General features: G+C 42.7%; 1 protein-coding gene across 1 annotated transcript in view; it reads left to right on the top strand.

The window, feature by feature from the left end:
- CCSER1 (coiled-coil serine rich protein 1) overlaps positions 1 to 19260 on the top strand; it is a 1237581-nt gene that overhangs the window by 765484 nt on the left and 452837 nt on the right.

The raw sequence follows: 19260 nt of genomic DNA, 5'->3' as shown, positions 1-19260 counted from the left end.
CCCGGTACGCACATTAAAACTTGACTCACCAAAAGGGGAGGGGCATGGGCGTGGTCTGGGCAGAGCATGGGTGGGGCATGGGCTGGCCGGGTCAGTAGCATTAATCCAGTGCACAAGTATGTGCATGCCAGGGTCCACTGCCATGTACCTTTACTTATGCTATGGACAGCATGTAAGTCATGTAACCAAAAAATGCTAGTTAGCGGAATTTTAAGGGTTAGGAGTAATAGGGTGAAAGGGAACAAACAGGCTGATACAGTAAAAATCGTGGGAGAACGGGAGAGCACACAGGCCACACTCCTGTGCGCACGATTCAGTAAAGCGCCTCTTTTTGGACAGGAGCGTCGGCTGTCAGCTCAATTTTGCCAGCGTTGGTTGTCAAACCCGCTGACAGCCGCGGGTTCGGAAACCAGATGCCGTCAAAATTGAGCATCCGGGTTTCAAGCCACTGGCCAATTTTAATTTTTTAATTTTTGATTATTTTTAACTTTTGGGACCTCTGACTTAATATCGCCATGATATTAAGTCGGAGGGTGTACAGAAAAGCAGTTTTTACTTTCCCGGTGTCGAGAGAAATTAACGCCTACCTTTGGGTAGGCGCTAATTTCTGAAAGTAAAATGTGCAGCTTGGCTGCACATTTTATTTTCTGTATCGCACGGGAATAACTAATAGGGCCATCAACATGCATTTGCATGTTGCGGGCGCTATTAGTTTCGGGGGGGGGGGGGTTGGACATGCGTTTTCGACTCGCTATTACCCCTTACTGAATGAGGGGTAAAGCTAGCGCGTCGAAAATGCGCGTCCAAACGCGGGTTAACAGTACTGGATCGGCCTGAACGTTAGCTATGAGGTTTAGGAAGTCCTCTCCTTTACTGGGGCGAACTGGGAGTGTACTTGGAAAAAAGCCTATTGCGTTGCCACGCATACCTACTCAAATTCCCCCCTTATGTGCTTGAGACGGCATTTGTGTGCGCATGTGCGCATCAGAATATAATCATGTGCACATGTATACTTGGATAGCCGATTTTATAACACATGCACATATATGTGCATATACATGCCTGTGTTCTAAAATTGACATGTCCATGTCTTCGTGCTGGCAAACGTGCGCATGCATGTGGGTCTTAAATTTTATGTCTTAATTAAGAATTCACATACAAAAACTACCCATGAGAGGAAACCTCTTACAAATCACACCAGTTTGTTAATATGATATTAATATCGGGAATTAGTATCAGAATTAAGAGTGCTTTGCTTAATACAGTCTCCAGGCTCTTGCCCACAAAGGGCTTCAACCAGCCTCATGTATAAGCACCAGATATCACGTCATTTACTTCTTCCCATTTAAAATCTCATTTCCTTTTTTCCCTTTTATTATTTTGCATTACTTAACTTCCTTACTATTTGAAGTTTCCTCATAAAGTGAACACAATTTATCTAGTATAAAACGTATCTCAGTCTCTTTCTGCCAATCAGATCGTTGTAAATTGACTGCTTCTCCTGCTGCTGCCCGCTGCATTGTTTTGCTCCTGTTTGTAAAAACACCCAACATTAGCAATGTTTCGGCGTGCAATCACGTCTTCTTCAGGGGGCTCAACCTATTCCTACAAACAAAAAACACTCCATTCATACAACATATCTCATACTTTAAACCCAAGCTAACTTATTTTTCTTTGACCTGTGAATTCATAATTGTGAGGGTTTCTAAGCCATTATTGGATATTTCTTGTGATGTCTTAAGTAAGAACATTGCCTACTAGGGATGTGAATCGTTTTCCATATCGTCTTAACGATAGAAATCGTGTGGCAGGGCAAGAAAATCATCTTAGGCACGATTTTTTAGTTAAAAAATCGTTAAAAATCGTTTTTTCCGATTAGTGCGCACTAACTCGAGTTAGTGCGCACTAACGGGAGTTAGTGCGCACTAACTGGGAGTTAGTGCGCACTAACTGAAAATGATACAATTTGACACTTTTCAGGTCAGTTAAGGTCAGTTTAGGAATGAATATGTATTCCTATTGGCTGCCCTCTTATTTATTCATGTTACCAAGTTTCCTACTGACAGTATATGGGGGATGGGAAATGGAAACAGTTGGTAGCTTGACAAAACAAGTAATGTGATCAGTCAATGTGACTAGAACTTGTGCCCTAACCCTGATACCAGGGGTATTGTGATCTTCCTGCACACAGTGCCCTATCCCTATTAATACCAGGAGTGTTGTGATCTTCCTGCACACAGTGCCCTATCCCTAATACCAGGGGTGTTGTGATCTTCCTGCACACAGTGCCCTATTCCTGATACTGGGGGTGTTGTGATCTTCCTGCACACAGTGCCCTATTCCTGATACCGGGGGTGTTGTGATCTTCTTGCACACATCCCGGTATCAGGGATAGGGCACTGCATGCAGGAAGATCACAACACTCCTGGTATTAATAGGGATAGGGCACTGCATGCAGGAAGATCACAACACTCCTGGTATTAATAGGGATAGGGCACTGCATGCAGGAAGATCACAACACTCCTGGTATTAATAGGGATAGGGCACTGCATGCAGGAAGATCACAACACCCCTGGTATCAGGGATAGGGCACTGTGTGCAGGAAGATCACAATACCCCGGAGGAGTGAGGGTCAGGCAGCTCCCCCCTGTCTGTGAAGCCAGCCTCTCACTAGTAATGCAGGGAGGGAGCTGTCTCAGACTTCACCATCCTCCCCCCCCCTCACCCACACACCATTCACTAGCTGGGACATGGGGGAAGTCAGGAGTGAGGGTCAGGCAGCTCCCCCCTGTCTGTGAAGCCAGCCTCTCACTAGTAATGCAGGGAGGGAGCTGTCTCAGACTTCACCATCCTCCCCCCCCCTCACCCACACACCATTCACTAGCTGGGACATGGGGGAAGTCAGGAGTGAGGGTCAGGCAGCTCCCCCTGTCTGTGAAGCCAGCCTCTCACTAGTAATGCAGGGAGGGAGCTGTCTCAGACTTCACCATCCTCCCCCCCCCTCACCCACACACCATTCACTAGCTGGGACATGGGGGAAGTCAGGAGTGAGGGTCAGGCAGCTCCCCCCCTGTCTGTGAAGCCAGCCTCTCACTAGTAATGCAGGGAGGGAGCTGTCTCAGACTTCACCATCCTCCCCCCCCCCCCACCCCCACACACCATTCACTAGCTGGGACATGGGGGAAGTCAGGAGTGAGGGTCAGGCAGCTCCCCCCCTGTCTGTGAAGCCAGCCTCTCACTAGTAATGCAGGGAGGGAGCTGTCTCAGACTTCACCATCCTCCCCCCCCCCTCACCCACACACCATTCACTAGCTGGGACATGGGGAAGTCAGGAGTGAGGGTCAGGCAGCTCCCCCCTGTCTGTGAAGCCAGCCTCTCACTAGTAATGCAGGGAGGGAGCTGTCTCAGACTTCACCATCCTCCCCCCCCCCTCACCCACACACCATTCACTAGCTGGGACATGGGGGAAGTCAGGAGTGAGGGTCAGGCAGCTCCCCCCCTGTCTGTGAAGCCAGCCTCTCACTAGTAATGCAGGGAGGGAGCTGTCTCAGACTTCACCATCCTCCCCCCCCCCCTCACCCACACACCATTCACTAGCTGGGACATGGGGGAAGTCAGGAGTGAGGGTCAGGCAGCTCCCCCCTGTCTGTGAAGCCAGCCTCTCACTAGTAATGCAGGGAGGGAGCTGTCTCAGACTGGTATCAGGGTTAGGGCACTGTGTGCAGGAAGATCACAACACTCCTGGTATTAATAGGGATAGGGCACTGTAAGAGATGACTGTAGTAGATTGAATAAAGATCTGATGTTTCTGCTCTCCTCACACCAAACAAAAACAACACACAAGCAGAGAAGCCCTTCTTACAAAGCTGAGCTAGTGAGTTAAGTAGGAGGAAAAGTAAACATACTGGTGCCAGTGTGGCTACTTAAAAAATACACTTACCAACAATCAATTACATATATTTGAACTGTGTACAGTTCCAGCCAGGTCCACCTTTCTAAAATGCACAGTGATTGGCAAATTCAACATGCACTAGCATTTCAGGTGCCTGCTAACAAAAATAATAAACAAACAAGTTCTAGTCAGGTGAGTGCTGATCATTACATTACTTTTTTTGTCAAGCTTCCAACTGTTTCCATTTCACATCCCCCCAACCATATTGGTAACATCAATAGATAAGAGCACAGCCAGCCAATAGGAATACATACATACATATTCATTCCTAAGTGACCTTTACTGACCTGGGAAGTGTGAACACTTTGTTTCATTTTCTGTTGGTGTTCGTTAGTTTCCAGTTCCATTTCCCATCCCCCCAACCATCACCTCAGTGGTAACCTTGGTAACATCAATAGATAAGAGGGCAGCCAGCCAATAGGAACACATATTCATTCCTAACTGACCTTCAGTGACCTGGAAAGTGTTTATTTGTATCATTTTCAGTTAGTGCGCACTAAATCGAGTTAGTGCGCACTAACGGGGAGTTAGTGCGCACTAACTCGAGTTAGTGCGCACTAACACGATTTAACGATTTTTAACGATAAATCGTTAGAATTTCTATTGTATCGTGTTCTATAACGATTTAAGACGATGTAAACATTATCGGACGATAATTTTAATCGTTGAAAAACGATTCACATCCCTATTGCCTACTATCAGGGACAAGTATAGAGAACACATCTATAATGCTGTCACGCTCTCCATGTATCTTATAATCCAAATAGTCTTTTCTGTAATTGTTCTTCTCAAAGCATCTATATTGCCAAGATAGAAGGTATTCCAAAATGCTTAGAAAAGATGAAAAACAAGACATAAGTACATATTTTTTTCCATGTATCTGCTTGATTCCATGCAGAAAAGGCAGAAAGTGTAGACCATGTTATATGATTTTCTACAGCATGACAAATGATAACCAAATCAAATCTTTTTTATTATATAAGATTGCATGGAATATTTTTAATTTACTGTGCAAGAGGATATACTGGCAACTATGCTATTGCTATTGCAATTGGTTGAGAGCAGTGAGGGTGAGAAAAGGTTCTGGGTGAGCTTGACAATAACATTTTCATGGCTTTGTCAGTTAATCTCTGACCCTTGAGATTATATCACACAAAATGCTACACACAGGCACATTTATTATTTATGGAAGTATAAATGTACAGTGAAAAAGGCACATAGTGCTTAGAGTAATAAGATTGTATTCATAAGTATTATTTTACTGCTGAGGGTTTTATGATTTTGCTTGCATTATTTAGATATTTTTTTTCATTTAATGCATTCATTTAAATTATTGGAAGAATAACTAATTAAAATTATTTTAATGCTACATTTTGTTGCCTATAAAGCTGCATGAAGAAACAATTAAAATACTGAGTACAGTTGTTGTTAGAGAAGACATTATGTTCTTGGGGACAGCAGGGGCACATATGTTAAAGGGGTAGGTATCACCATATTTAAATAAGGGGATGTTTATAAGGAACTGGTAAAACTGAAAGTGGACCAAGTCATCCTAAGATGCCTAGATGGTAAGTTTTAAACAGGTACACGGGCGCACATGTGCACGCGTTTGTTGGCCTGCGCCCAGGGACGCAGCCATTTTATAACATACATGCATATATGCACGTGTGTTATAAAATAGCCTGACCGCGCGAACATGTGCACGCAATTTTAAGTGGACGCCCATCTATGCGTGCAAATGCCGCTTCTACCACGTATGTGGGGGATTTTGAAAGACATGCACACCGATGCCATTACCAGTTTTCCCAATTCATTCCTAGTTTGCCCAGTTAAGATATAGGACTTCCAAATCCCCCTAGTTTAATTGACTCCTTTTTTCCCTGTTAGCCCTGACCCTTAAAACTGAGCAATCTACCTATTTCTCTTAATTATATTACTTGCACGTTATCCATAGCAGATGTAAAGTTGCACGGCAGGGGACCCTGGTGCACACCTGTGCACATAAGTATTTACACGCTAATTTGAAGGTGGCCCTGCCCCTTGTTTGAACTTTGTCATTTGTGCGTGCAGCAGGAGATACCCGCATACTTCGGTGGCTTTTACAATCTGGTCAGCACACACTGGCCTGATTTGTGCGCTTATCTCCCAGTTTTGTAACGTGCTGGGCTTTTAAAATTCACCTGTAAGGGAGCACAGAGAGGTTATATATCTCTCATAGTTCTGATAACTCACTTTTCAGAGATAGGAATGATTCTACAGACCTGGAGACAGAAAGTCATTGTAAGTAAGGAGGAGACAGGAAAATGTAGGTCAGTTTGTTTGACCTCAGTGGTGCGTAAATTTATGGGGGTCACTATTAAAGGAAAGAGCAATGAAATATCTTGAGAAGGGTTACAAGGGAGTAAGGGAAGCATGGTTTTACTAGAAAGAGATCAAATTAAATAAATCTGATCAATTTATTTGACTAACTTATCAAAGAATTAAATCAGAATGAACATTGTCTGTTCTAAGGAAACTAAAGAGCAAGACATCAAAAGCAATAGACTCAAGACTGAGATTATGAAATTCCTTCACAGAATTGGTGGTGGATGCATAGTGGAAGTGGAGAAGACAAAAATAGCAAAAGAATGCAAGTAAGAATGAGATAAGCACAGAGGATCAAATGATTCTTTGGTTGTGAGGAAGTGAAAGTAAAGCATGGTATCAAGTATGTTGCATGGGATTTCAACAGGAAAGAAATGCAACATAGCATAACACAGAAAATAATGTAAACCATCCCAAACGCCAGCCCAACCATCCCCTACTCTCATTAGGGAAGGGATAGGGCTCAGCAAACAACTACAAAATAACTCTCTCTCAATTTCATTACAATAAATATAAACAACAGCATAGAAGTACAAGCATAATATCAGAAATATATAATAAAACAATTACCATCATCACATAAATATACTAAAACATTAATCTCACCCCCTAAAAAAATATCAGCAAGTCCCAAACTCCTAATCCTTTGGTGTCCCAAGAAAGAACTCCCAAACGTACGACCCCCTTGTTTGCATGTTCAGGAGTGAGTCATCCCCACTATAGGAGTGGCTGCAGGCAAACTTGGTCCCTCTGCTCAGTGTGCTGGAGAACGTCCTTTTCCTTTCCTTGTTACGAAGTAGCCTAAAATGTTTCTGCAGATGATAACCGCAGGGAATGGGACCAACATCAGGGCGAGAAGCCAGAGGAAAATCATACACAGGATTAGCTGGAATTGGAAGAAAACATGGAAAAGCCTCTGTAGGAGTAGCTGGAACTGAAGTAAAATATAGGCTGATACTCCTTATGATCTTTATCTGCCAAAATTTTCTATTTCAATGGAATAAGTGACACAGGAAAAAGGTGTCAAAGTGCACATGTTATTATCTAATCAGGAAAGAAATACAAATAAGTCCAGTAGCTAAACAGCATGCAAACTTTTTCTATAGACAATGTTGCTAAAACATTAACTAAACCTCATTGAATTCTAATGAAATTGTTTAATAAATTGCACTTGCAAAGGATTTAGCACACATAACTTAATGATGCAGTCATAGATAATGAACTACTTTGATTAATTTTATATCATAATCACTCATTAGCATTGAAATTACAATAAATTCACAAAGCAAAAACTATGAGGGCAATATTCAACAATTGACTGGGGTACAAAGCAGGATAAACATATCCAGCTAACTTTGTGTTGAGACAGCTGGCTGCCACCCTCCGCAGCCTGCCTTATTCACCTTCTGCCAAGGCCATGCACCTCGCCCCACGGACGCGGCCCGAGGAAGCTGCCGCCGCTGCCCTTCTCCACAGCAACCTGACGCCACTGCCAGCCACTTTCCCCCACAGGATTCCTTAGACTTGTGCATGCGTGCCTTGCCCCAACTTTTAAAGGGGCCGCAGCGGAGAAACTCACCCATGGCCCCATCTGATGACATCAGCAGGAGGCCCTATATTTATTAATTTATTTTATTTATTTATTTATTTATTTATTTAAGGTTTTTTTATACCGGCATTCATGAACTCGTTCACATCATGTCGGTTTACAGAAAACAGGGGTGCGAATAATACAACCAAAAACATAAATAATGTGATGAAGAGAAGCAGTTACAATTAACAAGGGCTAATGATCTGGGATTGTAAGAAATAGAGAGATAGAGGAGGTTAATTATATACAAGTGAACAATATAAATATGGCGTCTCATATATACAGCTTCTGAGCAGAGAATTTATTGATGGTGTTTGTTAGGTGGAGTTCGGGAAGGCTTGCCTGAAAAGCCATGTCTTGAGTCTTTTCCTAAAGGTTAGGAGGCATGGTTCGTTTCTGAGATCTGGAGGGATGGAGTTCCATAACGGTGGGCCTGCTGTGGAAAGGAGATCCAGTAAGTAAGAGTAGCTCACCCCTCCCAGAATTGCCTCAGCAACAGCTCTGCTCTGTGCAGGTGTGTGTGTCCTCCCGCTTCAGTTCCTGATCCAGCTCCCGCTTCTGTTCCTGATCCAGCTCCCACTTCATTTCCTGTTCCAGCTCTGCTCCAGTTCCCTTTTTCTCCTCAGCTTGCTCTTCTGGTTTGACCTCTGCTCATCTCCTGGACTCCTCTGCTTGCTACCTGACCTAACCTCGGCTTGTCTCCTGGATTCCTCTGCTTGCTACCTGACCAGACATTGGCTTGTCTCCTGGATTCCTTTGCTTGCTACCTAACCAGACATTGGCTTGTCTCCTGGATTCCTCTGCTTGCTACCTGACCAGACATTGGCTTGTCTCTTGGATTCCTCTTCTTGCTACCTGACCTGACCTCGGCTTGTCTCCTGGATTCCTCTGCTTGCTACCTGACCAGACATTGGCTTGTCTCCTGGATTCCTCTGCTTGCTACCTGACCTGACCTCGGCTTGTCTCCTGGATTCCTCTGCTTGCTGCTGGCCCTATCTCTGGCCCATCTGACTCTGCCTTCATCCAGTGTCCACCTGGAACCTTTACATGGAGACACGCACCTAAGTCCAGTCAGCCTCGGAACCCAAGGGCTCAACCTGTGGGGAACGAGGGCTGTTAGTGGTCAAGGTCTGATAGGGTCTCTGCACCACCCCAGACCGCCTGCCAACAGCGGGGACCTACAGAGGGGCTCACCCCCTGTAGGTAGCATCAACCCCGCCTTGGCCCAAGGATCTACACCGCAACACTTTGGCAGGATATTCAACCAGACAGCCAACTGACTAACTTTAAGACCATTTTATGATATAACCAGAGTTTGCCGAATATGTTATCCAGCTAACTCTGAATATGGGAGTTAGCCAGATTACTTATCTGGCTAACTTAATTCTGCCCTGGAATGGACCTGGAAGCCCCCATGTTATCTGGCTAAATTTTAGCTTGTATGCTTCCTAAAATATTTAAAAGTTAGCAGTTAGCTGAATAACTCACAAGTTATATTTGACTAAATGCCTTTGAATATGGACTAGGGAGGTGCATTCGTTTGCGCCGAAATAGGAAATAGAGACGATATTTCCTATTTTGTCGCATTTCGGGGAGGCAATGAAATGATAAGAAAGCCCACAAAATTTTGTGTGGTTTTCCTATCATTTTCGGGGGGGGGGGGGGGGGGAGAAAGGGCACATTAAAAAAAAAAGAAAAAAAAGCAAACCCACCCCAACCCATCAAATTTAATTAATTGTAACCCCCCTCCCAACCCCCAAGACTTGCCCGAACCCCCCCCCCCCCAAGACTTACTGAAAGTCCCTGGTGGTCCAGCGGGGTCCCGGGACCTATCTCCCCCTCTTGGGTCGTCGGCTGCCACTAATCAAAATGTCGCCGATTGCCCTTTGCCCTTACCATGTGACAGGGGCTATCGGTGCCATTGGTTGGCCCCTGTCACATGGTAGGAGCAATGGATGGCCTGTGCCATTTTTTAAGATGGTGCTGGCCGTCCCTTGCTCCTACCATGTGACAGGGCCAGCCAACAGCACCGATAGCCCCTGTCACATGGTAAGGGCAAAGGGCAATCGGCGCCATTTTGATTACTGGCATCTGACAGCCCGAGAGGGGGAGATCACTCCCAGAACCCCCGCTGGACCAACAGGGAATTTCGGCAAGTTTTTGGGGGGGTCAGGAGAGTGGAGGGTTGCAATTAATTAAATCTGAAGGGTTGGGGTGGGTTTGGGTTTTATTTATTTATTTGGTTGGAGCGGGTTTTATTTGGTTGGAGCGGGTTTTATTTATTTATTTGGTTGGAGCGGGTTTTGGACTTCGGTTCATGGGCATCTGAAATAAAATCAGCCCGAACTGCGGGAAAACGAACTTTCCCACAGTGGGCCAATATCCAAGGCCGAACCGAAAGGTTCAGCTGAATCACATCTCTAATATGGACCCCCTATGTATGCTAAAAATGCTATTTAACAAATCAACTTTGCATGCTAAATTGATCAGTTGTGCACATTCTCCCAATGAACGTGCACTAATGATTTTAGTATGCAAAGGCAACTTTGCAGATTTTGCCACACTTTAGTACATTGGCCTCCTTTTATGTGTATTTAGATAGCAGTAAGTCTGGAACTGAGGCAGCAGACATCTAAAGTTAGTTCATATATGCTAGTCTTTCCTTGGGGCCTATTCTCAAGCCTGTGGTAAAACAGCATATTGCTGCACTGTTTTACCATGACTGCAGGATTTTATAAGCTGCGGTACCTGAGAATTGTAGTTTACTAAATCCTGTGATAAATGTACTTGTGTTTTCATGATTTCAAACTAATTCACATTCCCGGTCATGGCAACATGCAATGGTGCCTGCAATTGTTAGTAAGGCCTATAGACCAGTGGCATAGCCAGAAATGTTTTTTGGAGGGGCCCAAGGTTAACATGGGTAGGCAGTAGCTATACAAGTCTGAATCCTCCCAGTTGTACTATTATCAATAAATAATGCCTTAGGGGTGATTTTCAAAGGACTTCCTCACGCAGATGTAACATACTATTGTAGCAATTTTCAAAAGCCATTTACTCAAGTAAAGTGCACTTATTTAAGTAAATCCTATGGGCAATTCAATGTCATATATTGTAGCAATTTTCAAAACCCCACTTACTCGAATAAAATGCATTTACTTGAGTAAATGCTTTTTAAAATCAGGCCCTAAGCGTGTAGCTGGCAATGGATGTCGAAATCGCCTGCAACATCTGTCATGCATCATGAGGGACACTAAAATATTTTAACTCAATTATTTCAAGCACCTACCAATACTAAACCCTATACCACACTTAAGGAAAAAATCCAGTTACATTTAAAGGTGGCTCAAGAAACAATATCCCACAACTTAATTTAAAGTTGACCAGACATACCTGTATTATAAAGATAATCATCTCAACACATATCATGATATCCTGCAAAGCATTCTAAAACTCCACCTGGTGTTATGACAAAAGAATTATTATAATTTAGCATATCTTCTTCAATGCCAAACAGAATTGCATTACTTCTTTCTTTAAATTCTAATAATAATAAAAAGAACAAATAAGAAACATAAGAAACAGCTGAGAAATAGAACATCCAATAATTTAAAAACCTTACAAATTTTTAACATTTTCCCAAGCACCAATATAATATATTTTCAAGCACCAATATAATATTTTTAAACAGTACACACCAAATAACACCCAATAATTAAAACTAATAAGGATTAGTAAATTCCACTGCTCTCCATTCCTGGAAACTCTCTCAGACTCATATAGATGCTCACTGACTCATGATTTTCTTTCAGGCTCACATATATGCTCATTCACACCCACATATGCTCTCTCTCTCACTCACACAAGCTTACTGCTGTGCAGCATAATACAACTTTATACAGATTGAAAAAAAAAAAAAGCTGAATGGCTACAGATCCTGACATAGAAACTACACACTAGCAAAACACCTCAGTCCCACATGCAAAACACAAACAGACCCTCACCAAATACAGAATAATTGACCACAAATTAAAAAGAGAATCATGGAGACAAATGCTGAACTGCAAAACCCCAAAAGCCAGACTCTACCTGTAGTATAACACCAAAAAAATAAAAACATTTGCATTTTCCCCTCTACTGTAAAAAGTAGAAATATTGAGATGCACATTTCCCAAAATGACACACAGAAAATCTAATTATTCCCACTTTCCACCTCAGAGAAACAGAAACAATAATAGTCTCTCTCTCCTACTTCTCCCAATCCCCAGCAGTCTTGATCCCTGTCTTGCTTTCCAGTCCCCTTCCTCTTTCAGCCAGACTCATACTCAGTGCAATAATGCAAATCAGAAACATCATTACTCGTAAAATAAAATCAAGAAATATAAATAAATGTAATATTAAATCATACTAATAAAAATCAATCACAATAGTAAATCATACTAATAAAAATATTTCAAAATGAATAGAATACTTAATAAATAAAAAGAATTGGATAAAAAATTAAACATTTCCCAAAAATCAATTAAATATTTCAAAACAAAAAACGTATCAAATAACACCCAAAAATTAAAACTAGGATAAAAATTTCCCCTCACTCCATACCTGAGAACTTTTGATTTCCAATAACCCTGAGATTGTCATGGATTAGTGGCACACATAAACTTTCCCTGCACTCTCATTAAATATAAATATATATATATATATATATATATACACACACACACACACACACACATACAATGTATATATGTGATGTGAGAATGTCACTCTTCTCCCTCACTTCTCCCTCACTCCCCCTTCCCCTCCCGCTCACTCACCTCTCAGTCACTCATCCCCTCCTCTTCCCCTTCAGTCACTCAACTTCCTTCCCCCACTCTCACATCCCTTCCCTCCTACTCATACTGTCTTTGCTCCCTCGCACCAGTCACTCAAACCCTCTTCCTTCACTGTTACCCCCTTCCAAACCACTGCCTCTCTCCCCCTTTTCCTCTCAGTAACCCTTTCCCACTCTATCACCTCCCTTCCCTCCCAAACACTGACACTCATACCCCCTTACCTCACTCTCACACCCTTCCTCCCACTGCCCCCCTTCCCTTCCTCTTCCCTCTCAGGTCACTTAAACACCCTTCCTTCACTCTCACTTTCTATATCTCATTAACTCAATCCCCTTCCTTTTGTCACTAACCCCCTCACTCTCACTCCCTCCTCTTCCCTTCCCTCAGTCACTCACCACCTCTCCCCTTCGCTCTCAGTCACAATGCCTTACCTCTTCCCCAAGGTGTTCCTCCTTCGTGCTGGCGAGGTGCAAGAAGCCCGCTGGCAGGACACCTCTGTGCATCGAGTGCTGCTACACTGGGGCCTCTAATTACTGGCTGTGGGGTGGTAATCCCGCTAGCATGTCACAATCTAGCACCACGCAGGGTCTCTAATCGTTGACTGGGGGGGTGGGAGCCCCTGCCAGTGCATCACAAACCAGCGCGACCGCAAGGAGACTCTAATCACAGGCGGGGGCTGGAAACCCCGACAGTGCGGCACAATAGAGATCTTACTACTTGCAGCTGGGGAAAAAAAAATTTGAGGCCCTACTGCATGCCACTTTTCAGCTCAGCACCCCATTGGCCTGCACCTTAATCCATCCCTGCTTGACTCCGAATTGGGTGGGCCTGAGCCCAAAGTGTGGGGGGGTCAGGCCACCCGTAGCTGCGCTAGTGCCATAGACCTCTCCCCCTTCCCTGCTACCAAATATATACACACAAATTTTAAATCCCCTAGCCCATCGCTGTTCTTCTGCAGTATCATAATCCTCCCTGATCCCTCTTAGATCCCCCAAAGAGTAAAGTTGTTCTGCTCCCGCCAAAACTATGCTTCCAAATGTCATATGCAAAATAACATATGCAAAATAACATATTATTTGTTAATTCTCCAGCTTAGTAAATAGGTCCCATTTGTTTTCCAAATGTGGTAAAACAATCATTATGATGGCACTTTATACTTTATCAAAAGATTTAAGAGCTTATTAAAAATTAATTTTCCCCCATTCTGTGCCTATGGAAAAAAAATAAAGCATTTTTATTCAATAAGGCCCTTAGAGGCAAACCCCTGAAAGAAGAACAGACATAGTAAGAATTAAATGGTAGTTTCCATCTACAGAACATCCTAAACCATCTCAAATCTATATGCGTTCATTAATTTAATCTACAAGAAAAATGATCCTGTATTAAATAGGGAGTGGGAAAGCTCAGAGAGACCTCATAATCAGTACCCACGGTTAGGCTGATGTAAAGCTTATAATGGCTCAAGCTTTTCTTTTTGGAGCTTATAATCATTGGTCTCAAATAGAGAGACCTCATAATCAGTCCTGGCTTCAGTGGATTATTTCATCTTTAGTATTGATACGATTCATGAATTTCATAGCATCCACAATGCATAGCGCAACAATATCTGGATAAATAGTTTATCATGGTTCATAGATTGGACAAAGTATGTTTTCTCAATGGTTGTAACCTTTTGTCTCTAAATGAATCTTTATCAGTTTTCTAGTCCATGTACAACAGTTACTGATCTCCAAATTTTGGACATTTTTTGCTGGTCTGTGTTTAATACTGCCACTGGATATGAATTGTACAAAGTTCTCTGGGGGATAGGAATCTATGCACTTTATATATTTATCTAGTAAATTGTGTCTGTTAATGTATTGTGTTGAGCTCTTTGAGAAACATCAATACAGTTTTCATAAGACATCACATTTGAGATTCTATACAGAAGAGAACTGCTGAGAGTTAAAATATTTATTTTGTTTAGTCCATCAATGAGTAGAGACAGAAATCAACAATATATAGTGCCACATTTGGCTTTTTTTTTTTTTTTTGCTACTAGATAATAGCTGTAGATCAAGGTGAATGCACCAAGGGATTGCATTAATAATTCAGTAAGTTACCTATTGACCTTTGTTAAGGCTTGCTATTGTCCTCTTGGTAATGCCAATAAACTTTACTTTTGAAAAATTAATGTTTTTCATTATATAAACAGAAAACATAATCTAAGTGCAATATATGCCACTGAATTCTTATGTGTGAATTTGATGAAGGTGTTTACCTGTTTCAGGATTAAGTTTATTATACTCATCCCGGCCAAATGCTACTCCATCTTTATCCCAGATCTCACCTTCCCCATGATATCACCTTCCCTCTCCCTACCACCTCCAAGTAAGCAATATCAAACAATGTATATGAGAAGGTGTTCTTTTATTGGAAATAATATGTAATATGGCCACATCATAAATTAACATCAAAATTCAAAGCACAAATTCTTCATTAACCTTACACCAACTAAACTATCTTATCTAGGGAGTACCATGCCTTTACCTGTACACACAGCCCACCTTACAAATTTCAAAACATCAACACTAAATATTCAAGAAATTCTGCAATAGGATTGGCCATCAACCCCCTTTTTCAGTTCTTGCTGTGTGGGATGTAGAGCCAGCAAAGCTTTGCCCATAATGCTGTCCTGTAATCTGATCCTTGACTGCCAAGTAATATTTTCTGTGACTTGACATCCTGATCCATAAAAGAGGAGTTACTTTTATGCATGTGTATCAAGATTCAGTATAGAACAGTCCTGTTCTTGCGCCAAAGCCAAAACTTGTTCAGTAGACAATCACAACTCTTACAATACAGTGTAACAAAGGGGCAGGAAAAACTGTTTCTTGTTAGTCCCTGCCTAACCCAGCTTAACACTTTGGTCTCAGATGTGGCCACAACTGCCACAGCCCTTGATAGCAACAACTCACTTACCCGTGGCACCCCCATTCTATTTATGTGACCATAAGAGAATTTAAAAGTTTCTGCACATTGCTGTTAAATATATTCAGGTCCGTCTGGGTCTAAGACCAGATACACCCATTCTGGCCTATATATTCTAGGACAACTCTCTATAATTAGGTTGTTTATAACAGAGCCACTCATGGAACTCATGATCTTATATATCCATTTGTTCAGCTTCTTCTACTTTTTTTTGATGGCTTAGTGTGTCATTTAACTTCACCAAATTCTCTGCAGGAAAATGTAGGACTAGACAATGTGGGTTGCCGGGAAAAACCCACGATCATGATGCAGTCCCTCTTCATTTTTCCATGAGCTACACTGTACATTGCTATAATGTTGCTTCCTCCTATATGGAAGATTAGGGGCCAGGTGGGAGCTTACATTTTTTTCTTTTGTATTATAAGGGGATTAATTGGTCCAACTGCATCCCACTATGGTCTATCAATTGTAAGGATTATCCACTGTTAACAAGGACTAGGTGCTTTTCTATTGGACTGGACAATGCCTTCTTATATGCCCAATGGTCAAATTAAAGCCCAAAAATTCATTCACAATGGGGGGCCTCATGAAGCACATGCAGTAAAATAAGAACAATAGAGAGCAAATTAGCACATGTGTGTATAGAAGGGTTCTACTCCTCAGGCCTGACATATTCTGTCTTGTTGGAGTGCCATCTGTCAATGGACATGATTTGACTTGGGGGAAAACCTATGTCCACTGCTGTTGTAACTGTTCCTATATGGAAGGAGTGTGTGCTGTACCTTTTCCATACATATTAAAGGCTACTAAACAATTCTTCAAAACCCTTGTGAACTAGTAATAGCAGTGGCTATTTTCTAAGTCAGCTTAATTAATAGCAGGTAATGGACTTCTCCTCCATGAACTTATCCAATCCTTTTTTTAAACACAGCTACACCAACTGCACTAACCACATCCTCTGGCAATAAATTCCAGATTTTAATTGTGCGTTGAGTGAAAAAGAACTTTCTCCGATTAGTTTTAAATGTGGCACATGTTAACTTCATGGAGTGCCCCCTAGACTTTCTATTATCTGAAAGAGTAAATAACCGATTCACATCTACCCGTTCTAGACCTCTCATGGTCACCTAATCAAAGAAATTGATCAGATTAATCTACCAAGATCTTCCTCTGGTAAAACAATGCTGCCTCAGATCTTGCAATCTATTTAATTCCAGAAAGTGCACTATCCTCTATTTTATCAGCAATACTATTAATTTGCTCACCACAAAGGTCATACTAATTTGTCTGTATTTCCGAGTGTCGTCCTTATTTCCACTTTTATGAATAGGAACCATATCTGCTCGTCGCCATTTCTGAGGCCATTAAGGGGTTATTTTTTGTATGACAGTTTTATAATTAAAATACCATTGATATTGGCTTTTATAGTTTTGCATTTTTTCTTAAAAGACTCAGTTTACTCGTCAAAATGTTGGGCTATGTAGAGTGAAATGCATGGGTGTCAACTGTGATGGGACATCCATGCACCCACCTAGAAGATGCCACTGAAACAATCCTGATGTATCGGGTTAAGGAGGGGGCTGAGATGGTGGTCTTGGGCTTGAGAGAGGATTGCTATTGGCCACATGGATAGTATGGCAAGAGCATGATTGGGGCCTGTGGTGGTGTAGGCGTGTGATAGTGTGCCGAGCATGCCAACTGCCTTTCGTTGGTTGGAGAGGGGAGTTGTTGTGTCATGGGAGGGAGGTAGAGGTGACAGGAAATTTAAATCCTTTTCACTTTATTGGCTTTCTTCTTTTCACCCCCGATCCCAGAATTGAATCATTAAGCCTCCTGTGGCTCCTTGTGCCATATAAAGACCCCATTCTATAAACAATGAAAAAGCACTTGACAGGCTTACCAAACGGCCCAGCCAGCTGGGCATTTCATTATATTTTTCTCAATTGAACTTTGCAGGCTTCAACAGCCTCATAGAAAAAACAAAAGAGGAAAGGGAGTTGCCTTTCAGATTTGCAGCCCACTGGGGTCAGGCACTACAGCTACTTAGTTCACTCTTTTAGCCTTGCTGTGAGTATTCATGGTTTCAGCTCCATTGCTGAAACCTCCATTGCCCCTTTAAAAATTAAAGGAAAGGAGACAAAAAAAATACCACTATATCTATATCTATATCTATAATCTTCCAATATTACATTGGAATGCAGGTGAATTCTTCATAAAGGGGTACTCTTGGAAGAGCTGAGACTTCTTGCTCTGCAGTCATCTCATGGGTGACTTGCTACTTCTTACTATGGCAAGCCTTGTCAGTCAGATCCCTTAGTTGTGGCTTGTAGTGCCACAGTAAAATGTCTGGCCGGGTCATTAGTGGGCCCATCCTCAGAAGGCCAGATGCCATAGGTCAGGAGTGCCCCAACCTTTTCACCCCCTAGCCAGCTGGTGCTAAGGACCTTCAGGGAGCTAGAAACCAATGGGGATGCTGTAGCACCCTTAGCAAGTGGGGCTGCAATCTCACCCGGAAAACCCCTCAGCTTTATTTATGTGGCATTCAGGTAATTATACTGTGACTCTGTTCTCTGATGCCCCGCAGAGTGGACCAGCCACTGACTTGCAGAGTAAATTGTGACCTGGAGAATCCATGGCAAACCGTGTCCATTGGCATTCTTCTTCGCATAAGCAAAGGAGTATCTCCACAAGTGTATATGTGAAGAAGAATGATGGAAGTAGAATCACTATGGAGAGAGAGAGTGCATCTATCCACAATTTCCATGAGAGGATGGGTGCATGGGTGCAAAGTCCCAATAGAGAGGGATCCACCTCTAGCAGTACTTCTTGTACTTTATCTTAGAGTTCTAGCAGCTCACGGGCTTTGTCGCTCACTGATAATCCAGGCAGTCTGGCAGTGCTGGAGGTCCGGGGGGGAGGGGGGGGACACCTATGCAGAGCACAAACTATGGGAATATATCCTGAGGTCCCTTTGGCATTGTATCAGGCACTGCCATTACATCAATGTATTTATGTTACTCAATAATCATAGGAAGAAAGGACAGAGTCAAAAGGAACAGAAAAGGCTAGAAAGCCCACATTAAGAGACATAGTCAATTGGGTGTGCTCCTTTGCTCACTTGAAGGTAGATTTTCAAAGGCCCGCACATGTGTCCATGTGCACGCTGATTTCATGTACGCAGCAACGATCCTGTGTGCACATGCGTGCTTGATTTTGTATTGGTGCATGCATGTGTGCGCAGGTGGTGACGCATGCGCGCGGGGGGGGGATATTTTTTTAAAATATGCGGTGACGCTATTAGGTCTACTCCAGTTCCCTCCCAGTCCACACCAGTTAAGGAGCGGACTGGGAGGGAATTTTCCTATCCCACTATCTAGCCTTTCTCCCTTTTCCTCTCTCCTCTCTGACTCCTAAACCTACCCTAACTACTCTAGATTTTTTTGTTTAAGAATTTACCTACTCGATGGAGCAGGAGTAAGTTCTGCACATCAGCCAGCTGCCGGCACGCGCTGTCCTGGCCATCCCCTGCCCTGCTCATACCCCGGCCT

Source organism: Rhinatrema bivittatum, chromosome 1 (genome assembly GCF_901001135.1).
Source record: "Rhinatrema bivittatum chromosome 1, aRhiBiv1.1, whole genome shotgun sequence".
Classification (NCBI taxonomy): domain Eukaryota; kingdom Metazoa; phylum Chordata; class Amphibia; order Gymnophiona; family Rhinatrematidae; genus Rhinatrema; species Rhinatrema bivittatum.
The sequence above is the reverse complement of the archived record's forward strand: the minus strand, read 5'-3'. Positions and strand labels throughout refer to the sequence as shown.